Here is a 16,248-nt window from a genome sequence, read left to right as displayed (position 1 = left end):
GCATGGAGAAGGAGGTGAGAAAGGGGACTGTAAAATTGCAAGGTGGTATAGAGGAGTTGACGCTGGGCGTGGAACAGCTGACGGAGGGACAAAAAGAACTAACGGAGCAGGTTCAAAGGAACACTGCGGTACTAGGAGGGTTAAAAGCGACACAAAACGACATAAAAAATGACTTGCTAGCGACACAGAGGCAATGTCAGATGGTACGTGAGGGACTGAAAACGAGGTTGGACGAGGTGACAGGTAATGGAGACGAAGGACCGGCAGGTGAGGACGCACATAGAAACGGTCAAGGTAGCCTTAGTGGACGAACTTGAGGAGACGCACCGGGAAATAAAAGAGGTGAAGCAGAAATTAGAAGAAGTGGAAGAAGGGGTGAGCGAAATTAAGAAGCGACGGAGAGGGGATAAGAAAGAGATAAAAGAGGAAGTAAAAGAATTGGTCCAAAGTCTGTGTTCGGATCGTGATGATGTGCTCATTAACCGGATGAGGGATTCGCAGGTGATGGAGGAGAAGCGAAGAGAAAGAGGACCCGGTGTAAGTGGTGACCAATATGGTCGTGCGTATGATGCGCCAGGTGATTTAATGAGCTTGGGGGTCGAGATGGACCCGGGTGTTCGTGAGAGGCCGTTGGTGAAGTGTGCGACAGGTCTGGTGTGCAAAAAAGGAGGTGTGCGAGAAAGTCCGACTCTGGGGTGTGTGAGGAAAAAGTGCGCGCCAAGGAGTGAGGGTGCTGTCGAGAGTGATTCGGTCGTAGCGTGTGTGTGAGGGAGTACATGAAAGCGCGGTGTGGTAAGTGTTACGGAGGAAGTAACGAAAGAGTGTGCGCAAGAGGATGCGCGAGAAAGGTGTGTAACGGACAGGTGCATGGGGAAAGAGTGCGCTGTCAAGAGTAAGGTGTAATGCACGCCTGTGGTGAGTGTTACAGAGGATGTAACGAGAAAGTGTACGCCTGTGGTGAGTGTTACAGAGGATGTAACAGGAGAGTGTGCGCAAGAGTGTGCGCGAGAAAGGTGTGTAATGGATGGGTGCATGAGGAAAGAGTGTGCTGTCGAGAGTAAGGGTGAGTGCGCTGTCAAGAATGGAGGTGAAAGTAGTGAAAGTGACACGGAGCGTGAGTTGGTTGTGACAGGTGAGCGAGGATGTACACCTGGAATGGAAGGATGCACACCTGGAATGGTAGAGCGTGTGTGGGAATGCACACTTGAGTTGGTCGTGAGGCACGTGGTTGGGTGTGCGAGTGAGAGCATACCTGTGATAGTCACAGAGGAGGTGACCGAGAAGGGGGCGCGAAGAGGTGTGTTGGTGAGGTGTGCGAGCGACGAGTGTGTGCAAAGGTGTTCGGTGGTCAGGTGTGTGACCAAGTCTGTGAGCGGAATGAGTGTACCGAGGTGTGTAAGAGAAGGTACGACGAGGAGCATGGGGACGGCTGGAGGTATGAGCAAGAAAGGGGTAGCGTATGCGTGTAAGTATGCAGGTGAGGCATCGACGGTAACCGGGTTAGCGGTTAGAGCGACTTATAGCCGGATCGGGCCCTCGGTGCGTGCCGGGCTTCGCGTGCCGCGAGAACCAGCGGGGATCCGAGCCACGGCGGGTTCGAAAGGACCGCCGTACGCGATCCACGCTGGGCCTCGCTTTGAACGGCCGCGTCCGTGTTCCACTAGGCGGAGCGGGCAGCCCGATAGGAAGGGTCGTCATGGCGACCACTTTTTGTTGAGGCATTCCGGCAGGTCGAGATCGGGCCATGGGATGGCTCCGTGCCGAGATGGTGCGTGGGATCTCGGCCCGGGTAAACCTCCTTCCCTGCACCGAATGCGGGACGTATCCAGCCGCTGGCACCAAACAACCCGCATTCATTGCTTGGCTGTATGAAGCCGAGCTTTAGAAGTGAATTGGCGCACCGAGAGGCATTAGTAAGTAGACTGTAATAACGAGGATAGTGTTTTGGCCCGGAAATTAGAAAAAACAAAATTTGATGATTGGCAAAGGATTGGCAGTAATGATTGGCAGATGATGGGTTGTGATTGGCAAATTTTAGATTTGTTGAAATTTGATGTGCAAAATTGGTAGTGGGAGATGCCCGATGTGGTGGGATGGCAACTCTGTCATCCCTCACAAATGGGGCAAATGCGCTATAGATTATGGGGTGTATGGCAGTGAAAACTAGCCCGGGTGGGTTAGGTTATATTGATAGGGACTAGAGGTGACTATGGGTGACAAGATTTAAGTAAGAGACTTGGTACCTGTAGTGGGGACGTAGTAGCTTAGTGTTTGATAATGACGTGGGAGCGCTGAGTGTAAGGGAAGACGGAGGAGCGCGAGTTTTAGAAGGGAGTAGACAGAGCAGATGATGCAGTGTGAATGGAAGTGCTGGTGAGCAGCTTCAAATGAGGCATCGGTGAGGCAATGCTCCGAGGTGTGTGTGAGTGTACAAGTGATGAATGAGAGAGCATTGCGGATGAGTGTCATGGTGAGTAGTGAGTGTTGTGGATCAGCGCGAATGCGCTTGGGGGAGAGAAGGGTGCAGGCGGCACTAAGTATGAGAGCACAGGTGTGCAAGTACAGGTGTGTGGAATATATGGAGCAGAGAATGAGTGGTGTGGAGAGAGTTGGAGTAAGTGGTACGGAGTGGTGTGCGTGGTGCAAAGGTGTGGATGGGGGAAGAGTGGACCCCCATCACGGATACCCGGGGCGGGTAGTGTAAGTGTTAGGTAGAGGGTATAGGTAAATTGTGGTTGGATATTGGCATCTGTGGTGCGGGTGGAAGAATGATGATTGGATGGGTGCATTAGTGTTGTGGAAATGGCTGGGCGTGTAGCCTGTTAGTGTGTGTAGTTGGTTTGGGCACTCCACCACTGTGAGGATGTCGGCCAGGTGAGGCCGCAGGTGGGCTCTGGGAGCCGGTAGTAGTTGTTGTGGATGGGGCCCGAGGATCCGGAGGACGGACCCGGGTAGCCCAGTGCCAGAGGGCACCGAGGGGTGACAGAGCCAGGAGGGGCCTTCCCCAGTTAGTTAGGTTAGGGTGAGGAGCTAGGTAAGCTCGGGTGGCAACTGCAGTGGTGGAGGTGTGCAGGTGGGTAGACCTGCTGGGAGAGCTACACATCGCAGCCCAGAAATTGTGCAAGGGCACCGGGAGATGAATCGGGGGAGTGAGACCCCAAATTGAGAAGCACCACAGATGGTCAATGGGATTTTGGTTCTTCGAACCACATAGAGTAATAAGTGCCAATGGATTGGCAGGGAAAGACCCCGGGTAATGTAAAGTTGTTAAAGTCATTTAGGAAATAGTTAGGATTGATGAACCTGTCGCACCATACGCAGCCACTTACCTGAGGTGATGCTGATGACTCCACACTTGTCTTTTCTTTGTTTTGTGTTGCAGGAAAGGAGAATTGCTGTTTGGATTTGTGAGACGCATCACGACGTGGATGAGACATTGGGGTGATTCCATCTCTCCCTCCTTAGGAGGGACTGATGATGAATTGGTGATGGCAGATTTTGATGTTGAGTTGGAGATGGCAGATTTTGATGAGAGTTGGAAATGGCAAATTTGATTGGTTAGGAGGGAGAGAAGACGAATTTGGTTTATGGGAGGAACGGGGAAGACAGTAGGGACGTTGTTGATGTGTAAAGTAGATGTTTATGGGTAGTGTTGTGTTTTGTGGATACAGTAAGGGGTAAGGGAGGGGCAATGTAGGTTACCTGGTGGGGGGGGGGGCGTACGGTAGGAACGTACCTGTCTCACCTGGTTCCTTATGTGCCCCCAGTGTGCATTACCTTGTATTGCGTGCACTTTTGCGCCCTTACCACCTTACTCACTTGTCTTCTTTTGTCTCCCACCTCCGAGGATCTGGCTTTGGGGCAGAGAGAGAGGAGAGAGAGGTGCTGGCTCCGCAGTTGTGGGCCTGTACTTCCGCTGCTTGCTGCCTGGATCGATACACCATATGGACCGCAATTTTTGTGGCCGCCCACAATGGACCGCAGTTCTTTTGCGGTCAAGCACCACCCGTGGATGGACCTCTGGGTCAACGTGGCACCTATGCCATACAGGTGAACCACTTTTAGTTGGCCCCCCTGACGGCCACAATTCAGAAATGGACGCGGTTGGCGCCTTTCTTTATTTCTAAAGAAGCCAGAAGGCCAAGTGCACTCCATGAAGGCAAGACCAGCGGCAGAACATCGGCCGGCTGCGACACCACCGGTGACCATGGACACTTAATTGTGCATTTTTATGAACACTTTATTGGTGCACCGGATGGTGCTGACTGTGCGTAATGGGGTGGTGCTTTTGGTGCTTGGACGGGGGTGCTCTGCACATTATTAAAGGCCGTAGGGCCACAGGGCACTCGTGGGTTGGTGTATCGATGCTGGCATGCGTGCTCTCCCTATGCATAACATCTGCATGTGTTCCTCAAAGAACAGGTCCTGGATCGTAGTGTAAATATCAGTGTTGTATAAATAATGCTCCCTACCGGCTGTATGTTTAGTTTGAGGATGCTTTCCGCGATTCGGTTATCCTGTGGGTGTGTTTCTGTCAGGAGAAGGGTGCAACGTCGCAGGGGGACATATTTACTCATTTGTGAACATCTGTAAAACTGTCGCACTCAGGGTTGAGTTAATAGTAGAGGGAACTACATCTGAGTGCCACACTAAAGTAGGTAAAAATTTATCGGGTCGGGTCGCCCCGAGGTAGAGAAGGGTGCAATGTTGCGGATATGGGATTTGCATCCATCCATATCCGCTTGTAAATATTCCCCTATTTCCTCAATACTTCCCAACTATCCCCAATCCCCCATTCCCTAGTCCCATTTTCTGTAAACAACACTCTGTAGACCCGACCTCCCCTTATTTCCCCCATTAAATGTCATGCCCAGGTTCACCGCATCTCATGTAAGACAACTATAGGACAGCTTGCTAGTTATTCTTAGTCTATGTCAGTTAAGGACTCGTTTCCATTAATTCTGACCCTTCGTTGCACCAGAATGTGATTGTATGGCACCGTTAGGAAGTTTAGGACCTCCCAATACCTCCCCGCAGCTCTTCCTCACAGTTCAACAACAACAACAACAACGAGCGCAGGAAGTGTGCGTCCTCACTCCGGCTTGGTTGGTAGGGGGTGTTGGGAGGGCACCAGGCCTTCCCAACGAGCCGCCATCAAACATGTGCTCGACGGGGTTACCAAATAGGGGCTCCCTGTCAGCTCCTCGTCAAGGGCGGAGCCCGGTAACCCCCGCACCCAATGGAAGCGGCGGACCGGCCCCAGTGGGGCGGAACCAACCAGCCGAGGGCGTGTCACTCCCCGCTGAGCATGCGCAGTGAGGGGGAGGTGACGTCAGATGCGCGCGGAGCTTGGAGAAAGAAAGACGTCCCCTTCGAGCGCTGTGACACCTCCCCGCATCTTCTGGACCGTGCTTTATCCTGTCCCCGAGCCAAGGTGCACCTTGTGCTATCGACTACCTGTCCCTTCCTGCCATCAATCCCTGTGTAAGTCAGCCTTGTTCCGTTTGTCTGTGGTCTGTCTGGGATAAGATAAGACGGTAATTAAGTGCCCATCTCTTCTGTGTCTTTACCTCACTGCCTTGTAATCTACCCCTTTTCTCCACCACTGTAATTATACCCTCCTCCGGAGGTCTTGAGAACTGTACCCCTTGCGTCGTTTCCTCTTTCCCAGTCGTCGTGTCCTTTCTACCATTGATTTGGCATAGCGCGATTTGGCCAACGTCTGGGTGAATCGGGTGAGTTGGGGAAGAATCGGGGAAACTGTTAGGTCGCGGCAATACCACCGCTCGGTAAATAACATCTTTAACCGCGTCCGTAACTATATATATATAGTTACGGACCGCGGATAAGGTGTTGTTTGCCGAGCGGATGGCACCGCGGCCGAACAGTTACCCCGATTCCCGAACGTTGGCCGGATCGCGCCACAGATATTCAATATGGAAAAGACAAAGGCGACACGGATGTGAAGAAGAAGAAGACAAAAACAAAAAGGTTGGAAATACTACTAAATTTATTCTTACTATTTACACGCTCAAAGTAACCAAGGAAGAAGGAAAGATAAGAAAATAATATACAGAAGAATCAGAGACACAGTGCAATTATTAACTTATTCAAGCTTAATTAATACCCAGGGACAAGACACACAGAACAAACTCACGTACACAAAAGGATGGAAAGGCAGGGGGTGGATGGCTGGAGGGAGAGGAAGGTCCAACGGATACTGCCGCACGATCGGCGCGTTTAGCAGCCGCCGTTCCTTCGCGGCCCTGCTCAAAACTGCCGTCCAGGCCCCAAGCTGCTGTTGTTGCTGCTGTGGCTGCTGCTGCTGCGGCTGTGTGGACGTTGCGTGCTCTTTTCAGGACTCGTCTCTCTCGTCTTGTCAAAGCTCATCTGCTTCTGTAAAAGCTCATCTGGTCCAACCACTTCTGTAAAAGCTCATCTGGTCCAATCACTTCTGTCAAAGCTCATCTGGTCCAACCACTCAACTCAACAACTCTTCTGGTCCAACCACTCAACTCAACAACTCCTCTGGTCCAACCACTCAACTCAACAACTCTACCTTGCTTCTTGCGCGCAAGCTTTTATAGCGCCTCAGGCAATCAAGCCGCCGGCCTTCAGGACACGCCCATCGGTCAGCTCGCCTCGGCCCTGATTGGTCGGCACGGCCCTCTGGCTCCGCCCTTGATGACGATGGGCGGGCACGCCCTTCTTCCCCGAGCTGAGCACATGCTTAATGGCGGCTTTGGGGCGAAATCAGCAACCCACCGCTGTAACAAACCTGGCAAACTGCCCAGTGCGGTTGGCAATGGAGACTTGGAGGGGATGTAGCTGGAAATGGAGATTTTGGGAATGGGAATGAAAGGGGATCTATCTTGTTTCACTTGGTGCAATGGAGTGTCATCTTAATGGAAGACAAGGCCTTACCCTAATACACATAATAAAGATATAACTATCAACAAGGGGGAAATCTATGATTGGCTGACGTGATTGTTTATGACCTAATTATGGGACGCCCTTTGACCTTTATACATAACTGGAGTAAGGAGGGTCCAGAATAAAGCACTAATAATAATAAAAAACACAATCAAAAAACATAATCCTCATATCCATAACACTGCACCCTCCTCCTCTTAGGCACGGCCCGGGCCTATAACTTTAACTTAGTGTGACACGTAGGTGTAGTTTCCTCTACTTTTAACCTGACCCTGAGTGCGACAGTTTTAAAACATAAATAAATATGTCCCGCTGCTCCATTGCACCCTGCCTAACAGATTCACGCCCACAGCTAACCGAATTGCGGAATGGTCTTCAAACTATACACTGACGGTGGGGAGCATTATTTACAATGGCTCTGCTTTTATTTACAAAACTAACCCAGGACCTGTGATTGTTCTTTTGGGGGGGAGAGACAGTCTGCTCTGCATCGACGCACCATGAAAGCACCCAAAACGCACCAACACACCCTCAAGCACCAATCGGTGCACAGTCATCACTGTCATCAATAATAATAAACCAACAACCCCTAACCCTGCAGGTGGTCTCTTGCTCTTCGGCTCCCTCTGCTGGCTATTTGCTTGCTTTCAGATGTTGTCATTTTCTTTCATTTTTTCCTACTGGCGGCCTATTTGAACATAAAATGAAATGCACCCAACGTGTCCATTTTTATTTATTTATGGCTCACAGGGGCCGACTAGTGTGGTTCACCTGTGGGGCATCGGTGCCCTGTGGCCAAGGTCCGCCAGCAAGATTTCGGGCCTTCATGGCCGGTTCCAGCAGAGGGGCCATGCCCCAACCCATGGGGTCCATAAGTGGTGCTCGGCCACAGACATGTGGTCCATAATGTGGTGCATCGATGCAGACAGCTGGTTCTGGGAGTTCCGGGCGCACAATGGCGGATGCACGCACGCTCCCCTCGGCGCCCAGTGGCGCACAGGTCCTCATGTGGGAGACAAAGGGGGGAAAGACAGATGAGCGAGGGGTAAGGTCACCAGGGTACACATCAATCAAGGCAATGCAAGGCGAAGTGCGTACGGAGAGCGAAGTGAGAAAGCTCTTCCCTACCGTACGTCACCCCCCCTGTCACCTACTCTACCCTTGCCCTTACCCCATATTTACAAAAATCTACACATTTACAAATTCGTCGCTAATGTCACGTCTTCCCCATATTTCCCCTATACCAAATTCGTCTCCACAATCCCTCTAACCAAAATTTGCCATCACCAATTCATCATCAATCCTCATAAGGAGGGAGAGATGGAACATCAGCACAATGTCACACCCACGTCATGACGCGTCTCACATTCCAAACATTTGCATCAAAATAATAAAAACATGGCATGGTGCGGAGTTACGTCACCTCAGGTGAGTGGATGTAGATGGTGCGAGGAGACTTCAATCCTAACTATCCTCTAAATGACTTTAACACACTTTACACTACCCGGGGTCTTTCCCTGCCAAACCATTGGCCATCTTACTCTATGCGGTTTTAAGAACCAAATTCCCATTGACCAAACTGTGGTGCTTCTCAATTTGGGGTCTCACTCCCCCGATTCATCTCCCTGTGCCCTTGCACAATTTCTGGGCTGGGTCGTGCAACTCTCCCAGCAGGTCTACCCACCTGCACACCTCCACCACTGTAGTTGCCACCCAAGCTTACCTAGCTCCTCACCCTAACCTAACTAACTGGGGAAGGCCCCTCCTGGCTCTGTCACCCCACTCGGTGCCCTCTGGCACTGGGCTACCCGGGTCCGTCCTCCGGATCCTCGGGCCCCATCCACAACAACTCTGCCGGCTCCCAGAGCCCACCTGCGGCCTCACCTGGCCGACATCCTAACAGTGGCGGAGTGTCAACCAACTACACACACTAACAGGCTACACGCCCAGCCATTTCCACAACACTAATGCACCCATCCAAATACCATTCTTTCACCTCGCACCACAGATGCCAATATCCAACCACAATTTACCTATACCCTCTACCTAACACTTACACTACCCTCCCCGGGTATTCGTGATGGGGGTCCATCCTTCCCCCATTCACACCTTCGCACCATCCACTCCACTCCATAGTTTCCACCATACTCACTCCACGACCATCCATTCCAATACTCCATATATTCCACACTCCATGTCTTCCACACAACCATTCTCCATACACCTGTCGTTGCACACCTGTGCAATCATACCTGGTGCCACCCGCACCCTCCTTCCTTCCTGGACCATTTGGTCAGCACAACACACATCACCATCACTCACTCAAACACTGCTCCATACACCTGTTCAGTTGCACACCTGTGCAATCACACCTGTTCACCATACACACGGCATCATCTAATCTACCTGGTGCCCTGCTAACTTAGTGCTCCCCGTCTTCCCTTTAAACTAAGCACATACCACGTCATTATCATCCACACTAATCTACCTGCGTCCCCACTACAGGTATCATTGTCACTACCTAACCTTAACGTTACCTAAGGTCATCTTCTCGGTCCCTACATTATATCCTAACCCTCCCGGGCTAGTTTTCACTGCCATAAACCCCATAAGACTAGTGCTCCTTTGCCCCCTGCTGTGAGAGATGGCAGAGTTGCCATCCCATCACATCGGGTATCTCTCACTACCAATTTTGCACACCAAATTCAACAAATCAAAAATTTGCCAATCATCTGCCAATCGTCACTCTGCCAATCATCACTGCCAATCCTCAAATTTTGTTTTCCAATTTCGGGTCCAAAACACTATCCTCATCACCACACTCTACTCACTAGAGCCTCTCGGTGCGCCAATTCATCTCTAAAGCTCGGCTTCGTAAAGCCGAGCAATGAATGCGGGTGGTTCGTTGCCAGCGGATGGGTCCGTCCGGCATTCGGTGCAGGTAAGGCGGTCTACTCGGCCCGAGATTCCACGCACCATCGGGGCACGGGACCGTCCAATGGCCCGATCTCGCCCTGCCGGAACGCCTCAACAAAAAGGGGTCGCCATGACGACCCTTCCTACCGGGCCGCCCGTTCCGCCTGGCGGAGCTCGGACGCGACCGTTCCGAGCGAGGCCCAGCGTGGATCGCGTACGGCGGTTCTTTTGAAACCGCCGTGGTTCGGATCCCCGCTGGTCCTCGCGGCACGCGAAGCCCGGCGCGCACCGAAGGCCCGATTCGGCTATACGTCGCTCTAACCGCTAACCCGGTTACCGTCGATGCTCCACTTGCATGCTCACACCCCGCAGCCCGTTCCTTGCTCATACATCCAGCCGTCTCCATGCTATTTGTCATTGCACCTTCTCTTACACACCCAGGTACACTCATTCCGCTCACAGACTTGGTCACACACCTGACCACCGCACACCTTTGCACACACTCGTCGTTCGCACACCTCACCAACACACCTCTTCGCGCTCCCTTCTCGGTCACCTCCTCGGTGACAACCACAGGTGTGCTCTCACTTGCACACCCAACCACGTGCCTCACTACCAACTCCAGCGTGCATTCCCATACGCGTTCTACCATTCCAGGTGTGCATCCTTCCATTCCAGGTGTACATCCTTTCTCACCTGCCACAACCAACTCACGCTCCGTGTCACTCTCACTACTTTTACGACCACACTCGGTCGCGCACTCACCCTTACTCTCGCCAGTGCACTCTTTACTCATGCACCCGTCCGTTACACACCTTTCTCGCGCATCCTCTTGCGCACACTCTCCCGTTACTTCCTCCGTAACACTCACCACAGGCGTGCATTCTCCTTTATTCTTGACAGCGCACTCTTTCCTCATGCACCTGTCCGTTACACACCTTTCTTGCGCACACTCTCTCGTTACTCCCTCCGTAACACTCACCACAGGTGTACACTCTCTCGTTACATCCTCTGTAACACTCCCCACTACGCGCTTCCATGTGCTCCCTCGCACACGCGCTACGACCGACTCACTCTCGACAGCACACTCACTCCTTGGCGCGCACTTTTTCCTCACACACCCCAGAGTCGGACATTTTCGCACACCTCTTCCTTCGCACACCGTACCTGTCGCACACTTCACCAACGGCCTCTCACGAACACCCGGATCCAAATCAACCCCCAAGCCGACTGAAGCTCCCCTCACATCATATACATTTCCGCGTATATCGCCACTCACCTTGGCACCTCGTCTCCGCACCTCCTTCGCCACCTGCAAACTCTTTATTTGGTTAGCGAGCACACCATCACGATTTGAGCACCGACCTTGTACATATTCCATCACCTCCTCCTTTATCTCCCTCTTAGTTTCCCTCCGTCTCTTCTTAATTTCACTCACCTCGTCTTCCACTTCCTCTAACTTTTGCTTCACCTCTTTTATTTCCCGGTGCGTCTCCTCTATCTCGTCCTCTAAGGCTACCTTGACCGTTTCTATGTGCGTCCTCACCTCCCGGTCCTACGTCTCCATTACTTCTGTCACCTCGTCCAACCTCGTTGTCAGTCCCTCACGTACCATCTGACATTGCCTCTTCGTCACTATTAACTCGTCTCTGATCTCTTTTTGTGTCGCTTTTAACCCCCCGAGTACCGCAGTGTTCCTTTGTACCTGCTCCACTAAGTCCGTCTGTCCCACCTTCAGCTGTTCCACCTCCTGCGTCAGGTCCTCTATGCCCCCCTTGTAACCTAGCCGTATTATTCCTCACCTCTTTCTCCATACGCTTTTCACCTCGCTTTACCTCCTCGCGTACCCCCGAGACCTCCTCGCTTACACCTCGTCGTATCTCCTCCTTCATCTCCTTAGTAGATGCCACCCTCATCTGTCCCAATTCATCCCTCTGAGCATCCAATTTACTTTCTAACCCGATTTTCACCTCCTCTATCTGGTTCCCCATCCGTTTGATTTCCCGGGCGGATTGCTCCCCTACTTCCCGCAATTTGCCTTCCATCCTATCTTCTAGCCCCCTTAACCCATTTTTCACCCCCTCTATCTGATTCTCCTGGGCAGCCATTCTATTTTCCACCCCCGTTAACCCATGTTTCACCCCTTCTATCCCATCGTCTAACCCCTCAAATTTATTGTCTAACCCCTTAATTTGGGCATTGGTACCCCTGACTTCGTCCCCCATTACCCCCATTTGGCCCTCCAATCGCTCACTATCAGCCCTCGCTTCGTCCCTTGTTCGCTCACTATCAGCCCTCGCTTCATCCCTCATTTCTCCCATTTTGGCTTCTAGCCCCATATTCGCCATTCGTATGGCTGCATTAATCTGCGCCATGAGGTCCCGCACATCAATCCCTCCCACTTGTGCGGCGGGCGCGGCCGCCCTAGCCATGTGCGAGGCGCCATTTTGCGCGCCTTTAACCTCGTGCGCGAGAGCGCCATCTTGCGCGCCTGAAACCTCCTCAACCACCTCCTCATTGTTCTCCTCCCTCTGATCCTGGGTTACTCCTAACCCCTCTTCTAGTTCCCCCACTGGCATCCGATCGCCTTGACTAGCCATGGCGCGATTTCAAAATTCGGGTTTTTTAAAACAAAACAAATTTCGGCAGCTCGTAATTTTGAGCGCGTTAAGCGCGCTTAGGGTCCGACCCCGCTCCCGACACCAATTGTTACTGCCAATAGTACAATTGGTGTTCCAAAATTTGGGCTAAATAAATTTAGTCCCAGGTTCGAATCCCAACTCCTGACTACCAATTGTTACGGACCGCGGATAAGGTGTTGTTTGCCGAGCGGATGGCACCGCGGCCGAACAGTTACCCCGACTAACCCGATTCCCGAACGTTGGCCGGATCGCGCCACAGATATTCAATATGGAAAAGACAAAGGTGACACTGATGTGAAGAAGAAGAAGACAAAAACAAAAAGGTTGGAAATACTACTAAATTTATTCTTACTATTTACACGCTCAAAGTAACCAAGGAAGAAGGAAAGATAAGAAAATAATATACAGAAGAATCAGAGACACAGTGCAATTATTAACTTATTCAAGCTTAATTAATACCCAGGGACAAGACACACAGAACAAACTCACGTACACAAAAGGATGGAAAGGCAGGAGGTGGATGGCTGGAGGGAGAGGAAGGTCCAACGGATACTGCCGCATGATCGGCGCGTTTAGCAGCCGCCGTTCCTTCGCGGCCCTGCTCAAAACTGCCGTCCAGGCCCCAAGCTGCTGCTGTTGCTGCTGCTGCGGCTGTGTGGACGTCGCGTGCTCTTTTCAGGACTCGTCTCTCTCGTCTTGTCAAAGCTCATCTGCTTCTGTAAAAGCTCATCTGGTCCAACCACTTCTGTAAAAGCTCATCTGGTCCAACCACTTCTGTCAAAGCTCATCTGGTCCAACCACTCAACTCAACAACTCTTCTGGTCCAACCACTCAACTCAACAACTCCTCTGGTCCAACCACTCAACTCAACAACTCTACCTTGCTTCTTGCGCGCACGCTTTTATAGCGCCTCAGGCGATCAAGCCGCCGGCCTTCAGGACACGCCCATCGGTCAGCTCGCCTTGGCCCTGATTGGTCGGCACGGCCCTCTGGCTCCGCCCTTGATGACGATGGGCGGGCACGCCCTTCTTCCCCGAGCTGAGCACATGCTTAATGGCGGCTTTGGGGCGAAATCAGCAACCCACCGCTGTAACAAACCTGGCAAACTGCCCAGTGCGGTTGGCAATGGAGACTTGGAGGGGATGTAGCTGGAAATGGAGATTTTGGGAATGGGAATGAAAGGGGATCTATCTTGTTTCACTTGGTGCAATGGAGTGTCATCTTAATGGAAGACAAGGCCTTACCCTAATACACATAATAAAGATATAACTATCAACAAGGGGGAAATCTATGATTGGCTGACGTGATTGTTTATGACCTAATTATGGGACGCCCTTTGACCTTTATACATAACTGGAGTAAGGAAGGTCCAGAATAAAGCACTAATAATAAAAAAACACAATAAAAAAAACACAATCCTCATATCCATAACAATATATATATATATATATATATATATATATATATATATATATATATATATATATATATATACATATATATATATATATATATATATATATATATATATATATATATATATATATATATATATATATACATATATACATATATATATATATATATATATATATATATATATATATATATATATATATATATATATATATATATATATATATATATATATATATATATATATAACTGTAAGAAATAGTAGAAACTCCAAAGTACGAGCAGGGCGTTTCATTTGTATTGAATATATAATCGTTAGATTAAATAAGACGCGGACGTAGCTTCAGGACGTCGATCTTTAATTGTCGACAAGCTTTCGACCAACAAAGGTCTTCTTCTGAGTCTACAAAAACAGCAGGCATGTATATCAGTCAAGTGTGTATGGTGATGTGTGTGAGATGTGTGATGTGAGTAAAAAATTGCATACAGAAGGAAGAGCCACGCCAAAGTTCACTCACCAGCCCCAAGTTCGACGGAAGTGACCGTGACGCAAACGGTCACTTCCGTTAGGGTGCACGTGCATATACAAATATAGAGATATACATACATAAACACACAAGCATATATTCATATCCCATTTATATTCATATAATATATTTATATATTTATATAAATGACATATAAAGGTAGAATGAATGAATGAATGAATGAATGAATGGGTTACGGTTAACAATTTGATTGGGTTGATGTGGGAACATGCTTTAGTCATCAAAATTTATGCCAAAATTTTGATGACTAAAGCATGTTCCCACATCAACCCAATCAAATTGTTAACCGTAACCCATTCATTCATTCAAGTGTCCGTCGGAGACCGCGGAGAACGAAGTGGAGCAAACCGCGCTGGTCCGAAGGAGACTAGTGGAAGAACAACACGAAGACTCGGAGATCCAGAGGTTAATTGAGAAAGCCGTTACGGAAGAAGAGGCTACGAAGATACCTGTGGGGTATTTCATGAAGGGGGAAACCCTAATGAGGAAATGGAGGCCCCCGGAGGTGCCCGCAGACGATGAGTGGAAAGTTCACTATCAGATTGTGGTGCCACCGCTGTACCGGAAGGAGATCTTGAGTCTGGCACATGAGACCCCTTGGCCCGGGCACCTGGGAGTGAACAAGACCTGTGACAGGATATTGGTACATTTTTTCTGGCCGGGACTGCGACGGGATGTGGCGGAGTTCTGCAAGTCCTGCCATTCTTGTCAGCTGGTGGGAAAGCCGAATCAAAAAATCCCCCCCGCCCCGTTAAAGCCAATTCCAGCTTTTGAAGAGCCATTCAGCCGAGTCATTGTGGACTGTGTGGGCCCTTTACCCAAAACCAAAGCTGGACATCAATACTTACTGACCATCATGTGTGCGTCCACCAGGTTCCCCGAGGCAGTGCCTCTGAGGAAAATAACGGCGGCAGTTATTGCAAAGGCCTTGATTAAATTTTTCACTTGGGTTGGCCTACCTAGGATCATTCAATCGGATCAGGGGACCAATTTCATGTCCACACTGTTCCAGCAAGTGGTACACCTGTTGGGGGTGGAACAAGTAAGATCCAGCGCCTACCATCCCGAGAGCCAAGGGGCCCTGGAAAGGTTTCACCAGACTTTAAAGAATATGATCCGAACGTATTGTTTTGAATGTGCCAAGGATTGGGATGAAGGGATACCCCTATTGTTGTTTGCGGCGAGGGAGTCCGTGCAGGACTCCTTGGGATTCAGCCCGTTTGAACTGGTGTTTGGACACGCAGTGCGGGGACCGTTGAAATTGGTGAAAGAACAGTGGTTACTACAGGAGTCCCGGACACCGATGGTGGAGTATGTGGCCACAGTAAAAAACCGATTGGCAAAGGCGTGTGAGGTGGCACGACGGAACTTGAGAAGGGCCCAGGGGAAAATGAAGGAGAGACATGACAAGACCTCGCAGATAAGGAATTTCAGTCCTCAGGACCGGGTGTTAGTATTGCTGTCCGTTCCAGGTCAGTCCCTCCAGGCTAGGTATTTCGGTCCTTATGCAGTGGAGGAGAGGGTGAATGAGACAGACTACGTGGTGACCACTCCCGACCGACGAAAAAAGCGACAGTTGTGTCATGTCAACCGTCTGAAGAAATATCATGAGAGGGAACCGGTGGAAGACGTAGTTCCTGTCTCACCGGTCGTACCGGTGACAATGGACGGAAACGCCGGTGTGAAGTTTGATAACTTGGATGACCAGGCCTGCCCCAAATTGACGAACACCGAAGTGTTGAATCATTTGGATGAGAAGTTAGGTCATTTAACAAGGGAACAGCAAGGACAAC

This window comes from Myxine glutinosa, chromosome 1 (assembly GCF_964187855.1).
Source record: "Myxine glutinosa chromosome 1, kmMyxGlut1.1, whole genome shotgun sequence".
NCBI classification, from domain to species: domain Eukaryota; kingdom Metazoa; phylum Chordata; class Myxini; order Myxiniformes; family Myxinidae; genus Myxine; species Myxine glutinosa.
This window is presented reverse-complemented; position numbering follows the sequence as displayed.